General features: G+C 38.9%; 1 protein-coding gene across 16 annotated transcripts in view; it reads left to right on the top strand.

Moving 5' to 3' along the window:
- The window catches only part of LOC118423071 (synaptotagmin-like protein 4), a 103,400-nt gene that overhangs the window by 40,478 nt on the left and 51,688 nt on the right, over positions 1-11,234 (top strand). For 5 of the 16 annotated variants that reach the window (XM_035831033.1, XM_035831028.1, XM_035831026.1 and 2 more), the window contains exon 1: positions 6,602-6,790. The exons of 4 other annotated variants lie outside the window; for them this stretch is intronic. The gene's annotated coding sequence lies outside the window, so the exon portion shown is untranslated. Of the gene's footprint in view, positions 1-6,600; positions 6,791-8,947; positions 8,967-9,666; positions 9,869-11,234 lie in introns of those variants that run through there. 7 more of the 16 variants (XR_004831986.1, XM_035831025.1, XM_035831016.1 and 4 more) reach the window with 3 other exon arrangements.

Genomic DNA, 11,234 nt, shown 5'->3' on the forward strand with positions numbered 1-11,234 from the left:
TACTGCTACCAATTATAGTGCCACTGCATGATCTTATCTGACTTATTTCCTTGTAGTACATTTGGTATTGTCGTCAGTATGTAATTCAGAGGTCTTTTATTGGGTTTCTAATTTGCAGATAGACAAAATCTACTGTGATATCTTCTCCCAATGACACAGAAAATTAACATTCTACAGAAGACTTGAATAATAAATTGTTTCTGCATTCCTGCAGTTCTAGGTCAATTTATCTGAGAAGACTGGAAAAGATATTTTTAGTTTGGGAGTAACATTCAAATCTTTACCATTGAATGCTCTTACAGAATCGAGACGAGAAAGAGAATCTGAGAGTATCAGAAAGGGGCTGAAGATATTGTATCTACTAGATCTGATAACTTTTAGAAATCTTTCTCAGACGCTCCTGGACCTGTTATTTTTAGTTAAAGAATAATATTAAATCTTTTCCATTGAATACTCTTTCAGAATTAAGACAAGAAAGCATATCAGAAAGGGGTTGGAGATATTTGTGTCTAGATCCGATAACTTTTAAAAATCGTTCTCAGACTCTCCCAGACCCGTTCCATCTTGCGAGGGGCGGTACCTCCTCCATCATCATTCCGTTCACACCAGGAGGACGGCTGCCGCGGCACAGTGGGGTGTGACTCGGAATTCTGATGGTGTGCGGCAACCCGCAGCCTAACCCACATCATGTAATTGTCATATTGCTCATATAAAGCATCAACCATGCTTCACTAGAGGTGTGATCTGGGCAGGCAATATGCTGATGCGAGGTGGAAAATGAAATGTGGCAAATAAAATAGCGAGGGAGCAGCTCACAGCAGACAGATTGAACTAATGTTACCTGAGCTCAGAGAAGACTTTAAAATGAATGGCATTCGTTAAGACCCGAACACTCACAGTTGTGATTCTCAAATTGGTTTTCCTGATGGAATTAAAAGCAAAGCATGCAATAAGCTGCCGAAACCGGGATCAACGCTAAGGCTGGGGCTATGTATCTCCAGATTACATCTCAATTCCTGTTATTAGGCTCCACGCTGAAAAATTGATGTGTACAGATGACTGGATTGCTGGCGTGCATGACCCGCCTCTCATTTCCCACGTTGTCAGGGCCCATTGCCCGTCAGCTAAATCAGGTCACGCTCCTCGTGTCGCGCAGGGCTTTTATTGCATTTTGGTTCTGCTGGAGTCAAATATTTTTTTTGAGGGAGGGATGAATGTTGTACTGTCAACTATACCGATGTTGTAAATAAAGCACAGCAGATTGGCTGAAGAATGGTGCTACTTAGAATTCTGGTGCTTTTCTGGTGGAGCAGTTTGATTCCACACTAGCTTAGATGGCTTCTTGTGGTGACAATGAGGTTAGTTTGGAGCACCTTTAGCTTAGAATGAATTAGGAATGAATTGTTTGGGTCTACATAGCTTCACAGCTTCAGGTTCTTGATAATAACAGTGTGTCCTCTTGATGTAAATCAAATTCTTCTATTGTACCAAGAAGTTACTATTCATCCATAGTATTTTGCACAGTGTCTAGACATAGTTTGTAAAGATGAAGAAAAGTCAATGCACGGACACACCTATAAGCCTGATTTCCATACAAGCTGGGTTTTTTGACAGAAAGTTCTTCTAGGCTGCCAGTATACTCTTGAAGTATGCCGCATGACGGCCTGATACACACAGTTCAAAAATTTTATGCACATTTCAATGATGGAGACAAATTTACACAGGTTATGATGTTCAAAAAGAGAGCCGTGTGTCTTTCAAGGAGGTCAAAGATTCGATACTTCAGACATTCAGGGATGAATTATGTAAGAAGCTTTCCCACTACCTCAATTCCCATTCTGGTACTATCTTGGGGCTTCATTTTAGTCTTGTGATATTGTTTGAAGGAGGTGTTGCCTTGGCATTCATGTTATCGCCAGTTCAATCTTCAAGAGGATCAGCAGGTAAGCTGGTAGGTTACAAAATACATGTATCACTGTTATTAGTGATTGTACATCAGTTTATATTTGTACTGGTATGCTCATAATTCAGCATGCTAAAGATAACTGTCTTCATTGGAAGTAGACTTTTTTGTAAGACTTTAAGCTAAGCCTAAGCCTTAAGAAATTTAAAGTTGTCTATAACCATGCTGTGAATCTGCTGTAGATTAGTAAATCTTACACAACAGGATAATGTAATTCTTAAAACATTCAGGGATTTTTTAATGTTCACATTTTTTTGTGTGACATTAACCACTTGGTGTTTCCATTGCTATATAATGATTGCAAACTTAAAACTATTATGCACATTCTATTTTCTCTTTTCCTAGAAATTAAATTGATACAAACTTAAACTTTAAGGTATTTGCAGAAATCATGGTCAATAGACATTTTTGGTGGATACAAAATCCATATTCTACCCAAGTGTACATGGATTGTAGAATATTCCATAGTCTGATTGCTCCAAGGCTTGATCAAGTTGCTGTCTCAAAAGACACATAGTTGCCAACCTGTAATAGATAAAAGATTGAAGGATGTTTATTGAGGAACAAGACACTTTCATGATCGTCATACCTCCAGCCTCACCCATGACTGCAGACCCCAGAGAATTCACTCTGACACATTCAAATAGACCATATCGATCATCCGCCATTTGGGTGTGTCATGACTTATTAGCTCGCTGTGTAATTTAGCATGAAACGATGGCCGGAAACTATCATTTGTTGGTTAAGGCCGATCAGTGTCATTTGTACCGGTTAGAGTTTGATTTTTTTTCTGGCCGTGGCTTGGCAGTGATGGCTACATCAGATGTACACGAAATGTCGCCATGTAATCACCTTAATGTCTTTAAATGGAAAATAGAGAAGTAAATGGGATGATATTGCATGGTAGGGTCATTTTCTCAGTGTTGTCTTGTTAAGACTGTCCCATCTGATTCTCTAAATTCATCTATTTTTGCAGGGAATGAATTTGCATTAGAAGGGAGGCTTTACAGCAATTTAGCTTTGTGGTTGGAATTATTCTGTAGTACAATAGCAATGCAATTTTAAGACATATTTACAGGTACATGTATATTCAAGGTGGAGAGATCACCGTGATAACAGCCAAACTGAAAGAACTGCAGACATTTCAAGATTTACTGGTACACTACAGTATGTCAAAAGTAATGGACTATACACACTTTTGGATACTGGGAAATGGAGGTGTAGAAATTCAATAGATAGACATTTTTGGTGGATACAAAAAGATTTTAGTTCTATGTGAAAGTGCTCAATGACATTTGGTCTTCTTGGGGTCAATACATGGTTTTCCTCTTTGCTTTTCTTGTATCACATCCTTTCCTTGTGTTAACTTTCCTTATGATGTCTTTTCTTAAGCTTGTCAGGGACATTTTTGCCACTTTCACCCCCCCCCCCCCAAATGTTCATCCAGAAAAATCTCTCTTGTCTATTTGTGGACCCGGAACAAAGTCCTTTAGAAATCCCTTTCCAATATGTCACAGGCAAGACAGGTAAAGATCAAGGTGGACACATGTACCTTCAGGTTATCTTGTGGATATGGTAGCATTAGCATATAGATGTGTTCTGTATGCCATGTGGTGAGAATGGAACCGGGTTAAGTATGAATGAGAGGGAAGTGTTGCTCCACAAGCAAAGGGGACGGGTGGCTACAGGAGCGGTGACATTTACTCCATCTTAATGTCAGTAGCCTGTTGGGACTGGTGCAGGGCCATGAAAAATTCATAGGAATGGCAGAACATGTTAAATTGGTGCATTGCTTCTGACATGAAAAATACTTGTGAACCTTAATCCAGACACTACTGTGTTGTTACTTGGTCTTGTGAAAATGACTTAAGTTTGTAATGTCATCTGTCTTTAAAGTCTGCAACCTTTTGAAATACATTGTACATATGTCTTTCTCCAGGTGTGATGTCTGAAACCCATTGAACCATAGGGTTGGAATTAGGGTTGGCTACCAGTACATAAAATTCAGGTACAGTTCAGAACGCCTGCCGATATAGTCTGCTCATTTTTTAATCAGGCTAACATCCAGTCGTCTGATTTTTTTTTCCAAATATGGTCTTTCTGGACTGGTCCAACAAGAAAAAACGGTTTTGTACCGGTGCATCATACCGGTACCCACTCCTAGTTGGAATGGTTAAGGTGGTTTGGGTCAACTAGACAAACGTTGGAATAACAAGGTGTGACTTTGCATGGATATTGAGATTCAAGACAAGGAAAAGGCCAGCTTCAATTTTTCCGTTTTGTGTACTTCAGTTTAAAGGCAGAGGAGGCCAAATATAGTCTCCATCTACATGTAAATCAAAATCTGGCCTTGTGGGGGATTTATATCTTTTGAAGCGCGGCATAATGACATATCAGATGGATTTCCCTGCATTTCTGCACTGTTGCATCCCCTGCTGCGAACTTAGGTGCTTCTCATTTCCACAACCCACAGTGTGATGGAATGGTAGTCCGCATAGTCTTGGGATTTCCCAGGCAATTTTGTTATCGCTGCTTCAGCCTTGGCTTCCAATGCACCTTGCTGAGAGCCGATCATATGCACGCCAAATCTGAATTTCACAAGTGATGAGGCAATTCATGGCAGGCAATTCCACGTCTGATAGCAGCTCTTGTATATGACCTTGAGGGGATGTAGAGCTTATTGCGTTGACCTTGAGGAGTCGTTATTACAGCTGCAACGAAGACATGAAAAGAAACATAACAATTTTATTGGAGCAGTGTCATGGATGAGTAGTCGGCCAATGATTCACAGAAATAAACATGTCACAGTGCTTTATTTTGATTGGCCTTTTGGTACTAGTATGTAGAAGACTGTGGGAAAGAGTGTTCTGTGAAACTTGATTTTTCAAATCCATATAGCACGAGAATTCAGGCATGATACAGAATGCAACACATTTGGACAGATGCATAGGTTGTGTGTTTGCTTGACTGAAAAATTACTTATATAATATTATAAGTTCTGAATTTGACAATCATATGAATCTTTTATATATATAGGAATGCTGTCCTGGAGGGATCTTGAATGATCCTCACATAAATTTATTCCATTTTATGAGTGTCATCAAGTACTGTAGACACAATAAGGCCCTAAGTAATGTGCAACAACATACATGTATGGTAGGGATGAATGGATTTAAAATTGGAAGATGAGATCAGAGACAACACAATCTCCAACATCAATAAATGTGTTTCTGAGCACTTCATTGTTAAGCCAGGGCAATTTTGGAGGTAACAATGCAGTAGTTAAATAGGCGTAAGTTTGTGAGTCAGTCGATGCTTATTTTTTCTTTCTTTTCCAACTACATTTCCCATTGGCACAAACATTAAGAATCCTATCTATAAGTATAACAAACACCTGCGTCAACAAACACCTGTGTCAATAAACACCTGTGTCAATATTATAAGCCAAATTCTGTTGGTCTCCTCAGTGGTCTTCTTGGGCAGAAACTTTTGCCAAATGATGGAATTTTTCATTACAATGTGCCAGGTATCAGAATGATGGAAAACCTTGCTTCTAGTATACCTTTTACAAAAAATCTATAGTCCCCCCATTCTTGTGTCACCCCAGATGCTTTTCCTCCTGTTGTTATTTATGGTATATAGTCTTTGTAATTGTCACCAGCAGCAGGAAATTGCCACTTAATTGCAGTCTTAAGAAGTGTACATTTGTGTATGTCGGTGCCCCCGTGATACATGTACATGTTCAAGTCCAGAGAATACGAAATTGATCTCTCATTCCAATTATCTTCAGCTGTACTTAAGAACCCGCTCATTTCTCAAAGTCAAAATGCCCTTCAAGAAATGCCTTACTTGCTGCAACCAGCAATTTTTTCTCTCCTCTTTGGAAGTGAAGGTCACTTCAGTTCACTTGCTGTTCATTTTTCATTCCACGTTACCTCATGATAATTCTGTAGACATCTTTGATGGAATACAGTCAAGGTCATGGCCAGTATATATTAACGTACTAGCTTTGCAAGTGTCCTGTCTGAGCACTGGACTACACGTTAGAAATTTTACTACATGTACATTTTTGTAGCTTACCAGAAAGTTAAGAGTCATGTAGCTTACCAGAAAGAGTTAAAAGTAGTAGTCCAATAGGCCTGGGCCAGATTGGTGAAAGACATATAGTTGGTGCTTTTGTTTTACAACACCTAGTGCAGCTAACTGTATATATAGGTTATTTCCTGGTGATTTTTAAACATTAATGACATTGAATTGGGCTTACAGAAGATGCTGAACACAATGTTACATATTGTAGAAAATTAGGAAGAAGCTCACCCATAAGATTAGACATTCAAATGATATGCCTCATCAATTATGAACCAGTATATGAACTGGTATTGACCAGTTGGTACAAAATAATGTATTATGGTGTCTTATTAACATTACACCTTTCTTTTGTTAGACTCAACTGTTACTCTTCATGGCTTTTCTGCTTGCTCATAAAAACTGAAAATTAGCTTAAAACAAGGAACAGTATTGACATGGCTCTGAAACAGTGCATTCCAGGCCACAGCTGTGGTGTGACACAACAAATGACATCATCCTTTTTTATGCAAATGAGAGGTGCATCCACCTGTGATAAGGGCGGGTCCTCTCCTCAGGTGACCTTTAACCCCTGACTGAAGAGCCTAGCTGAGTGCATACCAGATTGTTCAAGCTGTTGCGTCCTTATTAGGCATCACTGGGGGCAAATAGACAGTCACGTTTCTTCCGGAGGGTATGATATACGTGGAAGGGTGCCAAGGGACAAATTTTATGTGAGGGCTTGAAAAAGAAAGTTTGAAGGTGAGTGGTCTTTTAGTGTTATGGAGGAGAGCGTTTGGTTGGCATGTCTGCTTCTAGCCTTCGGGCAAGATCTATCAGAAATTGTAACCTAACTTTTGTACTTTTGAAGGACAAGATGCCAATGATAAAGCTAGAACTCCACCACCAACCTTGTACTTAATAGTATACAGGATACAGTGTTGAGCTAGCTTTAAATAGCATGGCCACAACAGGTAGTTGTAATATGAGACGGCCATTTAGTTTTGCTACTGAAGTCTGTTATAGGATACAGGGCCTTTATTGTGAAGCAGCTGTTTATATAGTATGTTTATGTTCAGCACATGAATACAGATATGTGCGACGCAGTCAAGTGGAACAAAAGTGTTGGAAGGATCGATGTCCGACCAATTACTGTAGCATACTTGTAAGGGCCAACTGAACTCAGTTTGTTGTTTCATATGGTTTTTATTTTTATCATAATGTAAGACCTAATACTACATGTTGGTTGCAGAAATGATTTCTGCAGGACAACTAGAATTTTAGATGATTGCAGACTCCTTTTTGATTTGTAAAAAAACAAACATGTCAAAAGATATTACCAGGCCTAGACCTTTTTTTGGCTAAGGAAGTGAACTACCAGATAATGATTTTGTGATCCTTCACATAAACTTAAAATTACAAGTCATCAAGTTGTTACATTTCTTCTGTCTCAAAAAAATAACATCCATGTAGACCTTTTTCATCCATGAAGCTATCGACATCGTACTACATAGCAAAGTAGCTAAAATAGAATACTGATAACATTGAGGTTTTTACAATGGTTAACTTTTAATGTTTGTGGTTTTTGCATTGACCTCTTTTTGACAAACTTAAGAAAAAAGCTGTCACTGCAAAAATGTTTTTTTGTCTTCTGCCAGTCTATTCCCCCTTCTTTTAGCCATGAATTTTAGATTCTTAGGGACCGTACGGATTTTCTTCCTTTTGCAAAATTACATCACCACAAACTTAAAGGGATTTACAGTATTGTATCGTGGGAACATTGTATGTATATATTACACGTTTCAATTGTTTTGCAAATATTAGCTTTATTGATAATCATATGAGCAAACTGAAACTATGACTGACATAAGCATGATGGCTAGATCTAACATAAAATATTGATTTTGTAATAATGTGACAGGGCAATTTACGTGTTGGCCAGGTGAAGATTAATGTAAGTCAGTTATGGTTAACAACATTTTCTTCAATATCCAATATTGGCATGATTTGAGAGATTTTTGCTTAGGTAGCATTTCCATGGAAGATCCCAAGTATTTCTTCAGTTATTTATCTAACAACAATATTTACAAAAAGTAGCATGAGAGATGTTCATGGGGTTGTTTTTATTCTCAGGAATGTAAAGTACCATTTCCATCATGAACACCTTTAGCAAAGAAAATTTAGTTTGATGAATTATATTTGTCTTGGATGCATCAACCTCTTATGTGGAGCTTACCTTGTATAATAATAATAGTTGATAAAAAAAAACTCATACACAATAATATCTTGCAGTGCATATTATAGAATGATATGGGCTGAATAACATATTCTTGGCCTTTATAATCATATCACAAATTACCATGATTGATAACATGCTGGCACTGCAAAAGAACAAACAATACATGGTAATTGGTATCAAATCAAGAAAATATACAAATTACTTTCATTATAAGAACTCTTCATGTTTCTTAATGTGCATACAGGACATGATTTAAATGTCTAGTCTAGACTTTCTCCAGGCAGTCCAAAATGTCACTGTAGGCTCAAACGTACTCTAATTACTGCCGCCTTATTTTCCCAAGGATGCTCTCTATAATTTTTCCAGGCTTCAAAGCAGATTGAAGGTCACCATATCGTACTGACTGGGGACGTGGGGGTAAACGGTACCTGGTGATGTTTAGGAGATAGCGCTGCCTCAGGATTGTTTTACTCGCGGGGACCATTCCGCATGCAAATGGTTGCACATTTATACAGGGTGGACAACCATTAACTGGGCAGTCAATGGACCTCGTCTTGTAATTGCGCTGCCCTGCAATTTGGGCAAGGGTTGTAGCATGTACGTGTAATCACCAGACAGATGCAGGCTTAGATTAAAACCCAGTCGCTGTCACTTCAGGCGTTCTTTAAGGAATTGTGTCCTTGTCGGAAGCCGTGAAAGGTAAATGTGCCTAATTTTTTTAAACGACCCTGAAAGTTTAGTGTTGGTCTCTGGGTATAAAAAAAGATTGGCATGTTATTCATGGCAGAGTCTGTCAGTGTATTGATGTTGTTTTACAGTCCTATTTCCAAGTAATTCTTTCTGTGGTTGTTGATACTTAAGCCAATGTGGAAAAATTCATATGGACATTTTTGGTAGACATCCGGTTCCACGCATTTTATGCAGTAGCCAATTTCCTGATACATATATTGCAATGTTATTGACAGGGTAACTTTGTTGTTCAAATCTACATGTATCCAAACATTCCAGTATGGCATTCTGTTCATGCAGTAGCTATCCTGTCCATAATCCCACATGTAAACAAATACCATATGAATGAAAACACAATGTCCTTGGTAAAGGTATAGTCTATTGTTATCTACCCATTGTATTTGTTACTGTCTACCATAACGATAAACATTGTTCAGGTTTTGTAAAGTGCTATTGTCAGATCTAAAAAATAAGCATGCTTTGCTTACAATTTTGAAAATTACACATGCTTAAGAGTGTCATTACTGTAGTAAGAGTGAAGCAATTGTGTATGTGGTATGTGGTGAAGTACAAATGTATTTGGGTCAATGATGTTGAAAGTCAGCATAACACCCCCCATACGGCAACCCAGTGGACTGGTCCAGGTTGTGTCAAACCAGGTGGCCTCCCCCTAAGGTGGAACAACAGGTCAGGTCCAGTCAGATCAGCCAGGAACACAGAATGGTGTAACGGCTTACCTGACTACCTGACTCGTCACAGATAGTGCTAGTGGTAATCTTGTTTTGGATCGTAAATGGTGTGCCTGTGTGTAGCCACACCTGCCATGCCCTTTACTGCGAGACCTTGCTGCACCTGTTTATTGTGAGGTTAAGGTAGGTGTTTGCCCAAAGTATATATTCCTGCGTGAGGGACTGTGACAAGATGTGAGAGTACAGTACAGTGATTGTACGTAGCCACAATTCAGTACTACTACTACTAGTAGTACTAGTGTAGCGTGGGATTATCCAGGTTGTGTCCATGAATAGCTGCTGTCTAATTAATTTTTCATTGTGAGGTTAAGGTAGGTTTTTCCCAAAGTCTCCATATAATCTTAAGGTTTCCTACATGAGCGACTGTGAGAAGAGTTGGGGGTACTGTGTGATAGCAGATAGCTAGACATTTCAGTGCTAGTGTAGCGTGGGGCTATTCAGGTAGTGTCCATGGATAGCATTACAATCAGCAGGTAGTGTTAGATCGTGCAGCTGATAACATCAAAATCTAGATTGGGATGTTCAGCCTGTTATCATTAATGAATTGGTATTGGAAAAAAACTGTTTAACATTTTATTTTGGGTAGAACATAGGGATATATAAACTTCTAGTAGTGAACCCCAGTCCCTACACCAGAGCCACCATTGAGTGTTAACGTTAAGTCACACCTTGGGTTACTGGAATGCCGAGTAGACACATGACAAGGCCTCTGTCTTCAGGGTAGTAATAACATTTGAATCCTCTGTAGCCACGGTCATCACTCTGGCTTTCTTGCGGTGACATTTTGTCCACGTTTCCTGTATTCCAAAACGTAGATATTATTCAGGGATGTATTTATTGATTTGCGGGTCATTGACCCTCTTTCAAGGACAGGTGTGTGTGTGAACTCATCTAATATTAGGGTATGTGCAATATGTGGTCTTGAAATTCAGTTCATGACAGATAAATGTACGAACCATGTACTCCAAGCATCTTCATCACTGCTGTCTCCATGTTTTGTTTCTCCATCACAGGACGGAAATTTGCTAATTGGAAGAGACATTCTCACCCTGTCCATTCAAAGAATCTGAACTACATGTTTTTTATGAAACTGTATTTTTGTAAGATTAAAATGACAGATTTATCATGGAAAATTAACAGCATGGAGTCCCAAACATTGAGTGGGACAGAAAACAATTTTGTAAAGCTGGAGACAGCTAGTCCGTATCGTCATGCATTCAACACTCAGATTTCCTTTACCAGTGAAACAGGAAAGGGCAGGTCTGTGACTGTTTACTTAGCACATACCAGTCTGGCTATACTGATACTCTATGTGGGTTAGTCGTATGCTTGAGTTAGGTTAGAAAGTATTCCCTCACCAAAACCTGAAGTCAAAGTGCAGTATGACTGGCTCAGGAGGCCAGAGGTCACTGAAAGATAAGGACGGCTTCCTGTCTTTCCAGTAAGTGTTTTCTTCAGATACAGGTGACAGAAAGGTATGTTAGCCCAG

The sequence above is a fragment of the Branchiostoma floridae genome, chromosome 9 (genome assembly GCF_000003815.2).
Source record: "Branchiostoma floridae strain S238N-H82 chromosome 9, Bfl_VNyyK, whole genome shotgun sequence".
NCBI lineage: Eukaryota > Metazoa > Chordata > Leptocardii > Amphioxiformes > Branchiostomatidae > Branchiostoma > Branchiostoma floridae.